This window comes from Rhincodon typus, chromosome 11 (assembly GCF_021869965.1).
Source record: "Rhincodon typus isolate 14 chromosome 11, sRhiTyp1.1, whole genome shotgun sequence".
NCBI lineage: Eukaryota > Metazoa > Chordata > Chondrichthyes > Orectolobiformes > Rhincodontidae > Rhincodon > Rhincodon typus.
The window spans coordinates 14,140,282-14,160,748 of NC_063342.1; the positions used below are offsets into that span (position 1 = coordinate 14,140,282).

At 42.3% G+C, this 20,467-nt stretch overlaps 1 protein-coding gene across 6 annotated transcripts in view; it reads left to right on the plus strand.

Annotated features, from left to right (window-relative positions):
- The first annotated feature begins 6,546 nt into the window (after window positions 1-6,546).
- Window positions 6,547-20,467, plus strand: part of prdm15 (PR domain containing 15) — a 79,015-nt gene continuing 65,094 nt past the window's right edge. For all 6 annotated transcript variants that reach the window (XM_048603154.1, XM_048603155.1, XM_048603156.1 and 3 more), the window contains exon 1: window positions 6,547-6,668. The gene's annotated coding sequence lies outside the window, so the exon portion shown is untranslated. The remainder of the gene's footprint in view (window positions 6,669-20,467) is intronic.

A 20,467-nucleotide genomic window follows, 5' to 3' on the forward strand; every position in this document is an offset into this window, starting at 1 on the left:
TTAAAAATAATTAGTTCAAGGGATGTGCTCCAGCATAGTTGCCTCAAGAAAATAGTGGGCTGTGAACTGTAGACTGAATGATTTGTGACAGTTTTGACATAACTTATTCTAAGCCAGCCAGCTTGACGTGGAACTGAAGACCTAAATACTAACTCACTGCTTTTCAAAGAAAGCATATTAGAGAAATGTACAGATGTAAACGAGCCATTTGGCCTATTCTGCCTGAACCAGCTCCTTGCAAGAATTATTCAGTTGGTCCTTTTCTTCCTCTCTGTCTCAGGGCCTTAAATCTTTGTACTTGGAAGGTGTATGACACTGGCAAGATTGCTTTTATGGAGCATCTCCAGTTGATTGAGGTGGAGATGGTCCTTGAGTCAATATAGTTGATGATGTTCCTAAATGGAATGTGTCTTGGAATTTTGGTATATTGCCCGTGCTGTATAAATGCTGCACTTTCCATGCAGGTTTGTTCCTCTGCATCTTTCCCATGAGGTGGTCTATAGATTACACCCTTTTTGTTCCTCATTCTAGCCAAATCAACACCTCAGCCGCTGCTTTTTCTCTCTTTTCTGCCTTTTTGACCACCTTGTAAACAGGAATATTTAACACACAGTCTTGCCTTTTTTTTAAGCTAAAGGACATTTATGAACCAGATCGGTTTTTTATATGGCAATCAACATTGGTCATCAATCAACAATGATTACCATTAGGTCAGCCAGATTTTTATTCTGGATTTTTTTTTTAATCAAATTCATAATTCACCTTTTGCTATGGTGGGAATTTGAACCCGCATCCCCAGAACAGGGATTCTGGATTATCAGTCCAGTGACATTGCTGCCATGCTGTTGCTTTCTACTGATACAGTATCTGGGAACTAGCTTTAATCTTCTAAATGTGTTTTGGAATTGTTACCGTGGAATCCAATAAAGCTGAGCTTTGACAGAAGCTGTTTGTGAAAAAGGAGGCCTCGCTTTCTCTTGGAAACTAGAATCAGAGTGGGGATATAAATGGATGCTCACAACAGTCCCATCCACATTCTCTTACACAGATGATGTCCAGCTTGTCACCCACTTAGCTAGGCACATCTATAAAAAATACTAAGGTACTCCGACGGTTACAGCACTGGCATCTATTTCACAATGTGGAACGTTGCTCAGGTATGTCATGTCCACAGAAGCCACGAGAAATCTAATCCGGCCAATTTCCATTCTATTGCTCTACTCTCAATCAACAGAGAAGTGATGCAAGGGGCTAGCAAACAACACATACTCCACAGTGAACTGCTCCTTGACATTCAGTTTTGGTGTTGCCAAGCTCATGCAACTTCTGACCACATTTTATCCTTGGTGAAGACTTGGATTAAATGACTGAATTAAAGCAGGGAAGTGAAAGTGACTTGTCCGTAACATTAAGGCAGCATTTGACCAAGAGTGGCATCAAAGAGCATGAGGAAACCTGGAATCAATGGGGATCAGGGAGAAAACCCTCCATGGGCAGACGTCATACCTAGCATAAAGGAAGATGGTTGTGTCATATCATCATACAGCATAGCTGTGGTGTTAGTTGGCAGCATCGGCACAGCAGCAAGAATGGGCTGCGTGTGGAATGGCGGACAGGGCGTCTCCAGGCAGTTGGAGGCGGCAGAGGTAGCAGGATGTCCTCCTGGTGTTCGAGGCCAGAGGCAGCAACGCTGCACCGGTGATTGGGGGTGGTGGCACCAGCTGCAACTGACTCTTCAAGGTGGCATCTGCAGCCTAGCAGCGGTCAGGAACTCCTGGTTGCCGTGGGCCCAGAGTGGGGTCTCCTGGCATCATAGAGGCAGCAGCAGAGCTGGGGACTCCTGGTTGCCGTGGGCCCAGAGTGGGGTCTCCTGGCATCATAGAGGCAGCAGCAGAGCTGGGGACTCCTGGTTGATGGAGTGACTGTGGGTTCAGCAGCAAAGAGATGGTGCCTCCTACACTGGTGGGTCCAGCACAGACAGCAGTGAAGTGGTGGAGGTCTCTCTATCAGTTATTGGAAGCTAGGTGATGGTAGGACTGGGCTGGAAAGACTGTTATTTTGAACTTTTTTGTTCTTTATTTTTCTAATTTATTCCTGTGAGCAGTAATGCCAGACTTCTTTATTTTTCTCCTTTTTTTTCCCCTAAGAATTTTTTCTTAATAATCTGTACCTAGGGTACCCTTGTACCTAAAATGGCGCTGTAATGTGACGACTTTTCACTGTACTTATTTGAGTACATGTGACAATAAAGCTAATTCTGCACTGGCCTATCTGCAGTATTCCCAATGCAGGATTGGAGATCAATCCTGTCAATTTTAGGACATCTCTGCTGGAGATCCTGAGGGGTTTTAAGTTCCTTAGGGCTGTGTCCTACATTTGTTTAATCGATGACCTTCCCTGCATCATTAAGTCAGAACAGGTGATGTTTACTTATGGTTGCACTGTAACGATGCAAGGTGACAGCTCACCATCACCCTCCCAAAGGTAACTAGGGATGGACAACAAAAACTGACCTAATCAATCATCAATCATGTCCCATGAATTAATTTTAAAAACTCTTAAGTATGTTGGGTGACTCTCGAATTCACAGTTGTAAAATGCAAGTGGTCTGGAAAGTTGACATGCAGAAAACTAAGTCTTCGCAGTCTTCAATTCACAAACTCTTCACATTCAATAACAGAGGTATATGGTAAAGCAAGAAGTAAATAATCATTGAAAATAAGGGCTCTTTGCCCTGCAATAATAGGAAATTGATTGAGTGAGAGGGGTTTTTCCTGGTCAAGTTGCACTTGACAGAGGTCAGCTTAATGGATCACGATAACCTTCCATCATTGACTGTTTTCAGGAAATGAGAAAGATGAGAACAGTGGGAAATAAAACTTAATAGAGTGAAATGGGAAGTGCTGAATATTAGAAGAAAAATAATGCTTACCATGTAAATTAATATTAAAAACAGCCAGAGATATGATTGAGAGAAATTTTAGAAGTTATTTGTAGATGTGGCAATTACTATCCCAAAACACTGTGCAACAAAAAAATCCCAAATTAGAATCCTAATTTGTGTGAATTGTGGGATCTTTCACTGAATCTGTGCCATATTTTGGTCAGATTGTATTTCGCATACTATATCCAGCTTTGGTCAAGGTACAAGGCCAGCAGCCAAGTGTATTAATTAGTCAGAGGGCTAAACTAAAGACAGAACACCAAAGAAACTGGGGCTGTTTGGTTTTAAAAGACAGCATGATTAACTTTACACATTTAATCCAACACAGTAAAAACATATACCTTAATAAGATAATGATACTTCACATTGAATCCTTAAAAATTACTCCGATCATCATCTGAGCCAACCAGCAATCATCCCAATGGCCTGATTGTATTAAATCAACATAATCTTCCTGGTCTTCACCATCACCATCATTGAAGGTAACATATCTTGGGCATCATCAGTTCATAGGTAACATTGGGCACATTCGATAAGCCACATTTTTGAAATGACAATATTGGAGTCAAGTTCATTCCACATATCCATGAGTCATTGACACAATATTGTTAAAAGGTGCTCACAGAAATTTACTGAAATGAATGTTTCTCCGCATTGCAATATGAGACTGTTCCAAATCTTTCTAATATGAACATTGAGAGATTTATGTATACACAAACCCAAGGGCTGACCAACACTCATAAGATCACTGGGAATAATTGCCAAACTGGATTTGGTTGATCTCATAATATCTGTCAACAAGGTGAGTATAGACCCTGTCCCAGATGATCAGGCACTTTTCTCTGTGCAGTATTCTTGGCCTCAGAATCTTTGATCCATTTCTTGCAATTGCCTTCTGATAGGCTTTCTTGTGAACATGCATATCAATACCTTTCTGAAATTTCTTTTTGGGAATGTGTTTGTGTTTGAATATCACCATTGGCTTTCACTTGGACCATCCACCAGGAACCATTGTGAAATGTATCTCCTCGTGGCCAGCCGAATTTACCAGGCCATTTTGTTCTCACCAAACTTTTGTCACTGGCATGTCGATTTTCATCGATGTTTAACTCATACTTCCAATGCAGTCTAATCGATTTTCTTGTTTCTGCAAATGTTCCAGGACAAAACAGTGGATATTTTATCATCAGATTCAGGTGGTAGATGTGAAATTTGTTAGTAAACTCAGAGAATGCTGGAGAAACTCAGTAGGTCTGGCAGCATCTGTGGGGAGAGAAACAAGAGTTTTCCAGTCTGGTTTGACTCCTTCAGAACTGGGAAACATTTGTTTTCTGTCTTTTTGGTAATCGTGTGCACCACATAGCACATACATCAAATTCCAGAATGCTGCTTTTCTTTACTGCTCTGAGGGCATAATTTTGGATGATTCCACAGGTGATAATGTGATAATTTTGCCCGCTCATTAACCCATTCCACTGCTTTGTGTTCTCTCAGTGAGGGCACTTGCTTTGGTCTCCATCGCTGTTGTCTTTATTCTTCTTCATACTTTCTAGTTCATTAAATATCTTTCTCCAGTCACTTTCTGGGAAACATTAGACTTTCTTGCTGCTGCATAATTATTAGTCTTCTCAGCTGTAGCTTTTATTTTAATTTGAGCCACTACTTGTTATTCTTCCTTGAAGCCATCATGATAGATCATGTGCTATGGGTTAGTCTTGTCAATTGATTGGGATTGTTGCTAGAGTTGGTGGAGTGAAAATCTAAAGCTTCCCTTCAAAATAATAAATTGTAGTAAATACCAGTAAGTAATTATCAATCATAATATATTTGATCCCTGAAATACTTTTACATGAGGAATATGGAAAATTCAGGGCTTCTCCTTATGGCAAAAGTTACTTAATTGACTGTTTACACAATTATATATGGTATTTTCTTTTAGTTTTATTTTGTGTTTGGGATACAGTAGGAACACACAGCTGCCCCACTTCCACAGGCAGCTCATTTGATACATGCCCTCTGCCTGAAAAAGGTTCCTTTTAAATCTTTTCCCTGTCACCTTAAAACTATGGCCTCTACTTTAGGACTCCCCTAACCTGGGAAAAGACCATGGCTATTCACCATATCCGTTACCCTCATGATTTTATAAACCTCTATAAGGTCATCCTTAGCCTCCGACACTCCAGGGAGAATAGCCTCAGCCTCTCCTTATTACTCAAACCTTCCAGTCTTGGTAACATCATTGTAAATCTTTTCTACACTTTTTTAACAACATTGTTCCTATAGCAGTCCTGGATCTAAATCTCTGAACTCCCCATCCGCTTCAAAATAAAGCCTTAAAGTTGGCAAACTTTTATAGGGGAGAAATACCAGCCCTTTTAATTGGCCTAGCCCCAGACCTAGACACGTCAGGAACAAAAACAGAATTTGCTGGAAAATCTCAGCAGGTCTGGCAGCATCTGTGAAGAAAAAAAATCAGAGTTAACGTTTCAGGTCCAGTGACCCTTCCTCAGAGGTAGGGTCTGAAGAAGGTGACTCTGAGGAAGGATCACCAGACCCGAAACGTTAATTCTGATTTTTTGTTCACAGATGCTGCCAGACCTGCTGAGTTTTTCCAGCAACTTCTGTTTTTGTTCCTGATTTACAGCATCCACAGTTCTTTTCGCTTTTATCTAGACATATATCGATTGGTACAGGGCAGCAAGAGGCTTTTCTATGCCCGACGTACAAGGCAGCTCTCCAAATGATAAATACGTACACAATTTATTGAAGGTAGCAAGGGAGGTTGAGAAAAGGCAGTGGAGTCAAAGGGCTCAGGTTCTGGTCCCACCTTCTCCAGAGGTGTGTAAATAACATCTCTAAGCCAATTCAATAAAATGAAGACAGATCCTGGGTTTTAGAAGTAATAACGGACTGCAAAAGCAAAGAAGTTATAATGAATTCAAACACCGGTTCAGCCTCAACTGGAGTAGTGCCCAATTCCAGGCCACATTTTAGGAAAGATGTGAAGCCTTTGGTGAAGGGTGCAGAAACGATTTATGAGTTACAGGGATGAGAGACTTCAGTTCTGAGGGTATACTGGGAAGCATTTGCTCTGCGTTCAAAAGCATGAAGGGACTGGATAGAGTAGACAGGGTAAAACCGTTCAAATTGGTGGAAGGTTGGCCAACCAGATACCAGGTTAAGGAAAATGACAGGAAGACAAACAGTTTTCCACATGCAGCGGTTACGATCTGGTATGCGCTCCCTGTATGGATGCAGATTCATCTGTGGCTTTCAAAAGGGAATTGTGTGAAGAGAAAGCAAATTACAGAGAGAGACAACATTCGGGTTTGGAGTGCTGCTGCGGATAAGTTGGCAGAGCAGGGTTATAGGGCCTGCTTGTGTGCTGTGAAACCATCCCAGAATCGGATCAGCAGCGAACCGGAGGAGGGAATGAGGGGAGTTGTAGTCCGCTTCTCCGCGGGACTTCTCTCTGCGTGCACACGGAAAGACTACAAACCCCGGCAGGCAGCGCGATAAAGCTTTGGTTTGGGGAGGGGAGGGGGAGGCGAACAAGAAAAAGGCAAGTCAGGCTTCCGCTCCTGCGCAATTGGGGGCGGCCAGGAACCCGGAGTGAGGATTCAGCAGACTCGAACCTGCAAAATCATCAAAGAGAGAGAGAGAGAGAAAAAAGCGGGGGGCAAAACCCGGCGCGGCGCGGCCCGGCTTCGGGCCCCGGAGGGAGGTATGTTTTTTGCGGTAGGAGTGAAGGTGAAGGGGGTGTGGGGAAGGGTGAGAGAGGGGTACCAGGGGGAGGAGGGTTGCGGACAGAGGGGTAATCTCCGATGGGAACAGGTTGCAATCTGCCGCTGGTTACATTCTGGAAGGTAGCAGCAGGATCGATACAATGTTTCCATTCCGGCCGCCATTCCGCCTGTTCTTTGTTACAATGTTGCACATGGATCGCTCTTAAAACCCGGCTCCACATCAGCCGCGGCCGCATGGATCGGCAGGGGATCCGCGGCCACCGAGCCCCAGGACTTTCACCACATCACACCACAGTAAAGACAGACAGACAGAATAAACACACACCAGAAACCCATTCAACTACACCAACTTCCATTCCTTCCAACAGGACACCACCTCTCCCCTCTCTGGAAGAAATCAGTAATAATCATACAAACGGGGCAGTGTTTATTATATTCGAATTCACATCATTTTATATCAGAATGCTTGTACCTAATTGGGAATTCCCACCCCCCACCCCCCCCCCCCTTAAATTTAATGCATTAAAGATCACACCATTGTTGTGTTTTGTTTGCAATGTTTGTTTTTAATGTGTAAACGTTTGCAGTTTTTCTGAACTGATCACGATATTTTATGTATTTTCTTGGACTTGGGTTAAGGTATGTGAAGTGCTGTATATGATGTGGGAGCTGTGGACATGGGCTGGATTGGCTATGGTCAAAGTTAGATTAAGGGTCTGGACAGTGTGCAGTAGCTGTGTTGGATGTGACCTTGTCGGCCCTGTCAAAGTGAGACATCACTGTGCACCCATTGAAATTTAGGTTGTCCACAATGAGAGTTGTTAACATGATTAAGCCTCCCAAAATGGGTCTGGGGCAGATTCCATCGAGCCTTCTTTCTAGGCCTCAGCCTTTTTTTTTGCTACAAATTGTTCATTGAGTCAACTGTGGCATTTTGCATCCCCTAAAATTGAATGTAATTATTTTTTTAAGCCCTGGGAGTATGGCTGTGTAAGGTCACTGATGTTGTTGCAGGCATACTAGTATCTCAGTTTTGTGTGTGAGTGCCTTGTAATGTAAAATTGTATTAGAATCAGGAATCTTCTGTTACTTGTTTGATAATGTAGAAGTGCAAGTTATTTGATGTAGACCCTATTCCCAATTCCTTCGCCTCCGCCGCATCTGCTCCCAGGATGAGGCATTCCACTCCCGTACATCTCAGTTGTCCTCGTTTTTCAAGGACCGTAAATTCCCCCCCTCGGTGGTCGAGAACGCCCTCAACCGTGTCTCCCACATCTCCCGCACCTCATCCCTCACACCCCGTCCACGCAATAAGAACCAAAAAAGAATCCCCCTTGTCCTCACGTACAACCCCACCAACCTCCGGATCCAACGCATCATCCTCCGACACTTCCGCCATCTGCAATCCGACCCCACCACCAAAGACATCTTTCCCTCCCCACCCTTATCTGCTTTCCGGAGGGACCACTCTCTCCGTGACTCCCTTGTCCACTCCACACTCCCCTCCAGCTCCATCACACCCGGCACTTTTCCCTGCAACCGCAGGAAGTGCTACACCTGCCCCCATACCTCCTCCCTCACCCCCATCCCAGGCCCCAAGAAGACTTTCCACATCAAGCAGATATTCACCTGCACATCTGCCAATGTGGTATACTGCATCCGCTGTACCCGGTGTGGCCTCCTCTACATCGGGGAAACCAAGCGGAGGCTCGGGGACCGCTTTGCAGAACACCTACGCTCGGTTCGCAATAAACAACTGCACCTCCCAGTCGCGAACCATTTCAACTCCCCCTCCCATTCGTCAGACGACATGTCCATCCTGGGCCTCCTGCAGTGCCACAACAATGCCACCCGAAGGTTGCAGGAACAGCAACTCATATTCCGCTTGGGAACCCTGCAGCCCAATGGTATCAATGTGGATTTCACAAGTTTCAAAATCTCCCCTCCCCCTACCGCATCCCAAAACCAGTCCAGCTTGTCCCTGCCTCCCTAACCTGTTCTTCCTCCCACCTATTCCCTCCTCCCACCTCAAGCTGCACCTCCATCTCCTACCGACCAACCTCATCCCGCCCCCTTGACCTGTCCGTCCTCCCTGGACTTACCTATCCCCTTCCTAACTCCCCACCTACACTCACCTTTACTGGCTCCATCCCCGCCTCTTCGACCTGTTTGTTTCCTCTCCTCTATCCATCTTCTATCCGCCTCCCACTCTCTCCCTATTTATTTCAGAACCCCCTTCCCCTCCCCCTTTTCTGATGAAGGGTCTAGGCCCGAAACGTCAGCCTCTCTGCTCCTATGATGCTGCTTGGCCTGCTGTGTTCATCCAGCCCTGCACCTTGTTGTCTCAGTTATTTGATGTACTTCATTTTGAATTGTAAGCCAGTGTGTTTTGAAAATGATTTGACTTGTAACAACCTAAATTGCGCATGGAATTGTGGGTCAGAGGTGAGATTTGTCAACTTAAGTTGAATGGGATGTTGTGGGACCACCATTTATTTATTCTTTGTGATTTGAGCGTCACTAGCAAGATCGACGCTTGTCCATCCCTAATTGCTAGGCAATTTCAGAGGGCAGTTAAGAGTAAACCATATTACTGTGCGTCTGGAACCAGACTGGGTAAGGATGATAGTTAGTGAACCAAATGGGTTTTCCAACGATTACTTATGGTTTCATGATCATCATTAGTGAGACTACCTTCAGTTCCAGAGTTTATTCATTGAATTTACATCCCACCAGCTTTTTATTATTCATTCACAGGATGAGGGCGTCGCTGGCTAGGCAAGCATTTATTGCCCATCCCTAATTGCCCAGAGGGCAGTTAAAAATCAACCACATTGCTGTGGGTCTGGAGTCACACATAGGCCTAACCAGGTAACAATGGCAGTTTCCCTCCCTAAAGGACATTAGTGAACCAGATGGGTTTTTCCTGACAATCAACAATGGATTCACGGTCATCACTAGATTCTTAATTCCAGATATTTGTTGAATTCAGATTCCACCATCTGCCACGGTGGGATTTGAACCCAGTTCTCCAGAAAGTTATCTGGGTCTCTGGATTAACATAACCAGCGATAATACCACTAGGCCGTCACCTCCCTAGCTGCTGTGGTGGGATTTCATACCATACCCCCAGAGCCTTAGCCTGGATTCTCAGGATTACAAGTCCACTATGTCTCCATCAGTGCCAGGCTATACACCAGTTATAAGGGGAATGCTCACAACAGGAACCTTTAAATGACAATATGGTTCTTTGAAATGATTTGGAAGTTTGTTGAAAGAAAAAGACTTCAGGAATGGCAAAGATTATGGAAAGGCAGAAGATTGGGAAAGTTTTGAAAACCAACAAAAGGTGACCCAAAAATAATAGTGTGAGATAATAAACTTTATGGTTGAGCTACCAAGTTATATCAAAATGGACGGTAAGAGCTCCTTTACATATATAAAAAGGAAGAAAGAGGTCAAAGTAAACATAAGCTCCCTTAAAAGATGAGGCAGGGAAGTAATAAATGGGAACTAGAAAATGGCAGTGGAGTTGAATAAATACTTTACATTGGTCTTTATGGTTCAAAACACTAATAGCATTCCAAAAATATGAAATAATAGAAAAGAAAATGGGGGAGATTGTACATTAACTAACACTAGAGGATAGATAATAGGGAAACACATCGGGGCTGAAGGCCAGTGTGTGCCCTGGACCTGATGGGTAGCATCTTATAATTTTAAAGGAAGGAGCTACAGATAGGGAATGTACTGGTTATAATCTTCCAAGAATCCTCAGATTTTGGAAGAGCCTAGAAAGTGCAAAATGTAACACCTGTGTTCAAAAAGGAAACGAAGAAGTAACCATAGACGAGTTAGCGTAACATCTGTCATTGGGAAGGTGTTAGAGTCTATTATAAAGGGTGTTAATGCAAAGTACTTAGAGATACATAAGAAAATCAAGCGGAGGTAACCTGGCTTTGTGAAGGGCAAATCATGCCTGAAAAATGTATTAGACTGCTTCAAGGAACTAACAACCAGGATAAATAAAGGGGAACCATTAGATGTAATATATTTAGATTTCCAAAAGGTGTTTGATAAGCGACCTAACATGAAGCTATTTAATAAGATAAGAGCTCGTGGTGTTGGGGGATCGTATATTGATACGGATAACGGATTGAATAACTAAGAGAAGACTGACAGTGAGATGAGAAAGGACATATTTGCAGTGTACATTAATGACTTGGATCAGGAAAGCAAATGAACCATAACTAGGTTTGTGGATGATATTAGAAATAGGTGGGAAATACTATGGGGAAATATGAATATGCACTTTGGCAAGAAGCATAGAAGAACTGAATTTTATTTAAATGGAGAAAGACTGAAGAAAGCTACAGAACAAAGGGATTTAGGAGTCCTTGTGCATGAATCACAAAATGTTATTATATAAGTGCACATGATAGGGAAGGCAAATAGACTGTTGGCCTTTATTTCAAAAAGAATTGAGTATAAAAATGGGGAGGTTTAGCTAAAACTATACAAGGTATTAGTCAAATGATAGCTGGAATTCCATGAACAGTTTTGTACCCTTATCTAAGGAAAGGTATACTGGCATTGGAGGCAGTCCAGAGAAGGTTCACTCGGTTGATCCTGGGTATGGAATGATTTTCTTATGAGGAGATGTTGAGTTGATTGGGCCTCCTACTCATTGGAATTTGGAAGAATGAGAGGTGACCTTATTGAAACATACACACAGGTCTGAGAGACTTGACTGGGTAGATGCTAAGAGATTGCTTCTCTTGTGGGAGAATCTTAACACCCCAGGTGGCATTAACTCAGAATAAGGGTTCCCATTTAAGACAGATGAATATATTTTTTCTCTCACAAAAGTAGTGAATCTGTTGAATCCTGTATTGTAGAGGCTGAATTGTTGAAAATGTTCGAGGCTGAGATAGACAGATTGTTTTAATCAGTAAGGAAAAGGCAGGAAAGTGGAGTTGAACGATATCGGGTCATCCGTGATCTCCTTGAACAGAAATTGTTTGAGAAACTCAGCAGCTCTGGCAGCATCTTTGGAGAGAAAGCAGAGTTAATGTTTCAAGTCCAGTGACCTGTCTGATGAAGGGTAACTGGACTCAATGTTAACTCTGTTTTCTCTCTATAGATGCTGCCAAACCTGCTGAGTCTCTCCAGCAGTTTCTGTTTTTTGTTTCAGATTTCCAGAATCCACAGTTCTTTGTTTTAAGATCTTATTGAATCATGGAACAGACATAATGGGCTGAATGGCCGGCTTCTCCTTCTAAGTCTTATGATTTAAATAGTGCCATCTGTCACCCCGGGATGCCCCTAAGGTCATGACAACCAACTATAAAATTTGAAGTTGAATTGTTGTTGTAATGCAGGATGTGATAATAACTTGGCTTGTAGCAGGCCCCCACAAACAGGAGTGAAATAAATGACCAGATCATCAGCTTTTAAGCGAAGAACAGTCATATTCAATTCAAAACATGAACTCAGTTTCACTTTCCACAGATGCTGCTGAGTTTCTGTTTTTATTTCAGACCCCTCGGCATCTTCAGTAATTTGATTCTTTTTCGCTGTTTTTAAGTGTTGTTTGAGGGAGTATTATTGAGCAGGAAGAAATAGGCAAACATGAACAGCAAAAGGCTATTTAGGGTCTTTAACCTGCTCCCCTATTTGATGAGATCTTGGCTGATCTGTGTCATGTTTACACTTACCCCAAATCCCTGGATACCTTTGGCATGTTCAAATTTTAATTCCACGAGTGATCTTGCATCAATTGCACTAGGGACGAGAGCTCTAAATGTCTACATCCTTTTGCACGCAGAAGACTTTCATTTGCCAAAGATCTGGCTCTAAAGTTTAGGCTACATTTCCTATTTGTAGACTCCCCAGCCAGAACGAATAATTTGCCTCTCATTGCTCGTCTTCATGTCTGGAAAACTTCAATCTCTTCGAAAAGTTACTGTTCCGAATACAACCCTAGTCTGATGTCTAGTTTCTTAATCTGTTAAACCTGTGGAGTCCATGCAGATAACCTGTGCTGCACATCTTGAGGGCCACAATGCTGTGGGTTGGTTTATCGAGGGCTTTGTACAACTGAAGTAAGACTTCTATCCTCTCTCATTTTAGCCTTCAATATAGAAAGGCCAGCATTGCACTAGCCTTTTAGATTATTTTCTGGAATTATTCATGACTTATTAATTATTTATTTCCTTGAACGTTAAGTGTCATGGTACTGTTAAGGACCAATAACATTTAAAAAGAAATCGAAACACCAATTTAACTCTGCCACAAGATATTTAAACAGGAACATATTTTGTTATGTATAAAAAAAGTTTAAAACAAATGTAACCAATTTAATAGTATTGTTTATACCTACATTTTATTCACTGAGTTTTACTTCTTAGGCTCCCACAGCCCCAAAGAATTATCTTATACTTTATGTTAAAGTTATTTACTTCTTCTGATACTACTGAAAGGTATACCACAGTCCTCTGGACTTTACTTTAAATCTCAGTTCCAGATACTTGCGGATGCAAGGCTGTTTATTTAATGCCACTTGGCTATGGATTCCTCAGCCCCTCATTTTGGTCACTTTATCAGTGCTTCCCAGTGAATACTTTTGATTGCTTACTTTTCCACAAGACTCTGTGAGGATTACTGATGATGCCATTCTAAACTATTTCCATGGTCCGTATCCCTCTGTTCCCTGCCTGTTCTGTACTAACAAACCGAACAGGCAGGTTAAGTCTTTCGGAATGTTCTTTGCATTCTCTGCTGTCCTCCAGTCAGGAACACTTTCCTCTGTCAAATTCTTGTGTCAGGAATATTAGCTAAGAGTGCCATAGTACCTTTATTTAGATAGTGCTCACTCGTGAGAGCTTAGAGGTTTCTGTGAGAGCCAATGATTCTTTCTTTTATAGCTGAGAGCTGTTCTCTTGGCAGATGACAGTTGACTCTCACACTGATTTTGAGATGCCCTCTTCTTTTTTACCCTGAATTACCTTTTAATTTCTTACAATAGGACTGGTCCAAGGTTGTCAAACCATCAGATTTAAATTTAGTTGGTCTTAGATATCTAGGGCCTGGTTTAAATTAATTGGCTAAATTCAAAACCCTGTTGTTTTATTAACAATGCTGCTTTGCCTGCTAGCAGTATAGCCTTTTGATGCAATGTTTCCATTTCAAGAACTCTCTGTGCATCTGTTGCTGACTGCAGACATTTTTTTAATCTCCAAGCCTAAAAAAAGCACATCATCTTTTAAAGGGACTATGCACTCTTCGCCCCTATCATTTTACAAACAAATTCTAATGTCCTGCCCTCCAATCCACAAGTATTATACCCAGTTTTGCAAGACCTCCCCCTTTAAGCAAAAATGAACCATCATTATGGTATACTGCATCCGCTGTACCCGGTGTGGCTTCCTCTACATCGGGGAAACCAAGCGGAGACTCGGGGACCGCTTTGCAGAACACCTATGCTCGGTTCGCAACAAACAACTGCACCTCCCAGTCGCGAACCATTTCAACTCCCTCTCCCATTCCTCAGACGACATGTCCATCCTGGGCCTCCTGCAGTGCCACAACGATGCCACCCGAAGGTTGCAGGAACAGCAACTCATATTCCGCTTGGGAACCCTGCAGCCCAATGGTATCAATGTGGATTTCACAAGTTTCAAAATCTCCCCTCCCCCCACCGCATCCCAAAACCAGTCCAGCTCGTCCCTGCCTCCCTAACCTGTTCTTCCTCCCACCTATCCCCTCCTCCCACCTCAAGCCGCACCTCCATCTCCTACCGACCAACCTCATCCCGCCCCCTTGACCTGTCCGTCCTCCCTGGACTGACCTATCCCCTTCCTAACTCCCTACCTACACTCACCTTTCCTGGCCCCATCCCCGCCTCTTCGACCTGTTTGTTTCTTCTCCACCTATCCTCTCCTCTATCCCTCTTCTATCCGCCTCCCACTCTCTCCCTATTTATTTCGGAACCCCCTTCCCCTCCCCCTTTTCTGATGAAGGGTCTAGGCCCGAAACGTCAGCCTCTCTGCTCCTATGATGCTGCTTGGCCTGCTGTGTTCATCCAGCCCTGCACCTTGTTGTTTAACAAGACAACAGGTTTTTGAATTTAGCCAATTAATTTACACCAGGCCCTGGGTAGCAAAACCCAATTAAATTTAAATCTGGTGGTTTTGACAACCTCAGACCAATCCTTTTATAAGAGATGAAGAGGTCATCAAGGGTAAAAAAAGAAGAGGGCATTTGAAAATCGGTGTGAGAGTCTACTGTCACCTGCCAAGAGAACGGCTCTCAGCTATAAAAGAAAGAATCACTGGCTCTCACAGAAATCTCTAGCTCTCAGAGTGAGCACCATCTAAATAAAGGTACTACGGCACTCTTAGCTAATATTCCTGACACAAAAATTCGATGGAGGAAGCCGTTCCTGACTGGAGGACAGCGGAGAAGGTAAAGAACATTCTGGAAGATGTATCCTGCCTGTAATTTCGAGAGATTAAGTTTTAATTTTTTTTATTGTTCATTTGGTTTCTTTAGTGGGAATTGTATCTATTGGAACAGCATACCATTAGAATTTTGTTTTATTCAGGAATAGTTAGTAGTTAAGGGGGAATTGTTCAGTTTGTTAGTAGTTCTGTTAATTTGTTAACAGCTAAAATTAGATAAATAAATTGTTACTTGTTAAATATATAGTGATTGTCAGGAGTTCATTTCATTTCACCTCTCCTTTATAACAGATTGGGAGGTGAGAGGCAGGTTATACCATTTTGCACACTTCCTTTAACAGATTGCAAGGTGAGGTGAGCTTCTCTGGGGGTTTCGGTTTTAATTATTGGAGGGGAGTTGACCTCCCCTCCATAACACACTGGGGGCTCAAATCCAGTATCTGGCTGATTTATGTACGGGATCTGAACGGATCAGAATGGATTTGAACAGATTCGGCGTACAAAAGGTCCCAGGAGATTTACAGACTTGAGGATTAGTTTTCTAGATCTTTAAATAAAACTTTGGTGAGAAGCGGAAAATCTGTTTAATTTCGGTGACTTGTGGTTAGTTAAATGAAAAGTGGGAGAAATGGCTCTTAACACTGCTAAAGAGGTTCTGGGGTTTCAGGATGTTTCCCAAATTTGCCAAGGAAGTTTAGAAAGACAGGGGAAGGATACACTTTAAGACTTAGCAAACAGGCTAGATTTAACTTGGGATAAGAGGAAAGCTGAATTTGTAAAGGAGTTAGTCAAGCATTTAGGTATACCAGAGAAAGGAAAGTGCAGTGGAGTTAGAAAAAATTGAATTGAAAATTACACAACTGAAGTTAGAAAAGAAAGAAAAGGAAAGAATGTTTGAGTTGGAAAAGATGAAGTTGGAACTTGAAGCAAAAAGACTTCAAATGGCAGAAAAGCACCAGCACAAGACAGAAGTGAGAATGAGCAAACTCACCTTAGCCAACAGCATGTTTTCGATATGTACAAGCATGTTCAAACATTACAAGATTCGATTAAAAAGATGTAGAAGCCTCTTTTATTTCTTTTGAGAAATTGGCTAAACAGGTGAACTGGCCAGAGACTGTGTGGGTAATATTAATTCAGACCAAGTTGGTAGGCGGGGTGTTTGCAGAGCTATCTTAGAGAGATTATTCTGCTGGTGGAGTTCAAAAACTCACTTCCAGAAATGATAAGAACTCATGTTGAGGTCACAAAGTTAAAACAGCAAGAAGAGCTGCAGAGTTGACGGTTGAATACACATCAATGCATAAATCAAAATCTAGCTTCCAACAGCAATTTCATTACATGGCAGATTGAAACTGGGAAAAAGGGAGATCCTTCAATGAAAAACGAAAGGTAGATCACACTGGGAACAGTTCACCACATGTGAAAAAAGAAACCCAAGAGGGTGAAAAAGAGGTGAAAGGCCTCAGGTGTTCCACTGTAATAGAGGGGGAACACACAAAGTCACAGTGCTGGTGGGATAAAAAAGGTACTGGGGAAAAGGATGTGGTATGAGAGACTAAACCAGTGGGATTAGTTGAGGTAGTGAAGGAAATCCCAAGAGAAGTCGAGGAGCTGCAGGAGAGTGCACAGCCTAATCATGGGCTGGATAGTGAGATGGTGCCCGATCTCTTCAAAGACTTCACCTCTGTGGGTAAGGCTTACTCAGGAAGAACAGGGGAGAAGGTAAAGAAGTTACAATATTGAGAGATATGGGAGCTGGTCAGTCTCTAATACTAAGAGATAAAAATATTTGCACTCCTTCTGAAATGTTGTCCAAGAGAATGATAATTTGTGAATAATTGGAGAGAGATTTAGCGTTCCACTTTGTAAGATAAGGCTGGAAAGTCCAATCAAGACTGGGAAAATGATCGTGGGAGTGATTGAAAAGTGGCTATTCCAGGAATACAGTTTGTTCTTGGAAACGATCTAGCCAGATCAAACATGGGAATGATGCCCATTTTTGTGGAGAAGTCGAATGAAAACCAGGGAACTGAAGATTTAAAAGAAAAATACCCTGAAAATTTTCCAGACTGTGTGGTGACAAGATCCGACAGTCATAAGTTAAAGCAAGAAGGGAAAACCAAAAGAGAAGGATGAAGGATTTGAGGTCCAGTTAGCTGTACACCCTGTTTTACGAAGCAGTAAAGGAAAAACCTAAGCAGGTAGAGGATCAGGCAGAGCTGTTTACTTTGAAAGACTAATGGAGTTACAACAAAAAGATGAGACAATAAAAGATTTATATCATAAGGCCTACTCAGAAAAGGAATCGGAATGTATTCCCAAATGTTATTACATTAAGGATAGAATCCTAAGGTGGAAATGGAGACCTTGGTAGGTTACTGCAGAGGAGAAATGGGCAGAAGCTCACCAGATTGTGTTACCAGTGGCATACAGACAGGAAGTATTGCAGGTAGCACATAAATTACCTGTAGAAGGTCACCTAGGAGTGAGGAAGTCTCAGGCTAAGATACAGAAGAATTTCTATTGGCCTGGATTACATAAAAATGTGGTTGAATTTTGCTGTACTTGTCACGCATTTCAAATGGTAGGAAAGCCACAGGCAGGGATAAAACCAACGCCTTTGATGCCAATTCCCACATTTGAAGAACCTTTCACGTGGTTATGATTGATTGTGTCGGTCCCCTCCTTAAAACCAAAAGTGGGAATCAGTATTTGCTAACCATAATGGATGTGTCTACCAGGTTTCCAGCGGCAATTCCATTACGGAATGTTGGGGCAAAGTAAAAGGTGGAGGATTTGCTTGTTTTCTTTACCCGTTATGGACTGACCAGGGAGATTCAGTCGGACCAAGGGTCCAATTTTACTGCCAAACTATTTAAGGTGGTCATGGGTAGTTTAGGCATCAAGCACTTTAAATCAAGTACATACCATCCCAAATCACAGGGAGCATTGGAAAGGTGGCATCAGACCCTAAACACCATGCTGAGGGCTTATTGCCAGGATTATCCAAATGATTGGGATAAAGATACATTATATTTTTTGCCATTAGAGATGCTCCAAATGAATCAACTCAGTTTACTCCATTTGCACTGATATTCAAACATGAAGTAAGAGGGCCTTTAAAATTAATTCAGGAAAGGTTGACAGGTCCAACGTCAGAGATCTCACAACTGATTTATGTACCTGAGGTAAAAGAAAGATTAAACAGAGTAGGTGAATTAGCTAGACAACATTTGAAGATGGCACAGCATCTAATGAAAGAAGAAGCAGAAATCTAAAATTTGTACATTTGCCCATAGGGATAAAGTATCGGTGCTGTTACCACTGGTAGGAGATCCCTTCAAAGCAAGGTTTACTGGTCCCTATCGGATTGAAAGAAGTTAAGTAGGTGAATTATCTGGTAAAGATGCCAGATAGGAAAAAGAAATATCAGGTACGTCATGTGAACATGCTGAAAACTTTCTATGACAGGGAAAAGGAACCGGAGAAACAGGTATTAGTTGCTGACACTCAGAATGAGAAATCAAATTCAAATGATTTGGATTTTGATGTGCCTCAAAATAAATTGAATACTGAGGAAGTCCTTGAAGAATGGGATAGGGTAGTGAGTTATCTGTCTCAGGAACAGGGAACTGAATTTAAAGGCTTGTTGCAGCACTGTGAGGATATGTGTAGAAATAGAATGGGGAGAACTAATACCATAGTAATGAGGTAGACGCAGGGAGTACTGTTCCAATAAAACAACACCCCTAACAGGCTCAATCGTCTCAAAGCAGCACAGGTACAGAAGGAAGTGGAAGCGATGCTCCATGAAGACATCATCGAGCGGGGTCAAAGTGAGTGGAGTGCGCCGGTCATGTTGGTTTCCCAACCTGACGGTACTCAACGATTCTGGATAGATTATCGGAAAGTCAACGCTGTGACTAAATCAGACTCATACCCAAATCCAAGGCTGGAGGACTGTGTGGAAAAGGTTGGACAAGCCACTTACACCACAAAGTTGGACTTACTTCATGGTTACTGGCAAGTACCTTTGTCGGAAAGAGCGACAGAAGTTTCTGCTTTTGTAACCCCAAATGGGCTATATCAATTTAAAGTAATGCCCTTCAGAATGAAGAATGCATCAGCCACATTTCAAAGACTTACGCAACAGAGTTGCGGCAGGATTGACTAATTTTGCCGTTTATATAGATGACTTAGCGATCTTTAGCCATTCATGGACAAATCACATGGTGCATTTGGCAGAGCTCTTTCAGCGACTATGGAAGGCAGAGTTGGTCTTAAACGTGGCAAAGACAGAACTCGAAGGCAGAAGTGACATTCTTAGGACACAGCATCGGACACAGACAGATGACACCAAGAAGTATGAAGACGAAGGCCATCAAAGAGTTTCCAAGACCATCCTCAAAGAAGGCAGTGCTACAATTTTTGGGGCTGAGCACATTCTGCAGAAAATTTGTATCAAACTTTAGTAGCATGGTGACACCCACCGCTGACAGATTTGTTAAAGAAGAACACGAAATTCCAGTGGAGAGAATAAAGCCAGGAGGCATTTGAGAATTTAAAAAGCAGCATTAACCATCGCACCAGTTTTAGCCATGCCCAATTTCTTGAAATCCCTTAAAGTCGCTATCAATGCAAGTGATGTAGGGGTTGGAGCGGTGTCGTTCCAGGAGGATTATCGTGGAATTGAAAAGACAATCAGTTATTTTTCAAAGAAACTCAATACCTACCAGAGAAAATATTCAACCATTGAAAAAGAGTTATTGAGTTTGATACTGGCCTTACAACATTTTAATGTTTATTTTGCAAACAATGTATCACAGACGGTTTTCTACGCTGATCACAACCCTTTGACATTTTTAGAAAGATTCAAAGACATTTTCATTGCAGTCTTATTCTACAAGCATTTAATTTACAGATTGTACATGTTGCGGGTTGCGAAAATGTTACAGAGGATGCTTTATCGCGAGTTTAAAAGGAAAACGTGTATATAAAATAGAAACAGTAACATTCAATATTATATATATGTATGTAGAATTAGTACGAAATGTGTAATTCTAGATTAATGACCTACGTATCTAGTAATAATGGCGTTAACATTTCGAGAAAAAACCTTGAAGCCATCTTTTCTTAATGATGAGAGATAGTAGGAACTGCAGATGCTGGAGAATCCGAGACAACAAGGTGCAGGGCTGGATGAACACAGCAGGCCAAGCAGCATCATAGGAGCAGAGAGGCTGACGTTTCGGGCCTAGACCCTTCATCAGAAAAGGGGGAGGGGAAGGGGCTTCCGAAATAAATAGGGAGAG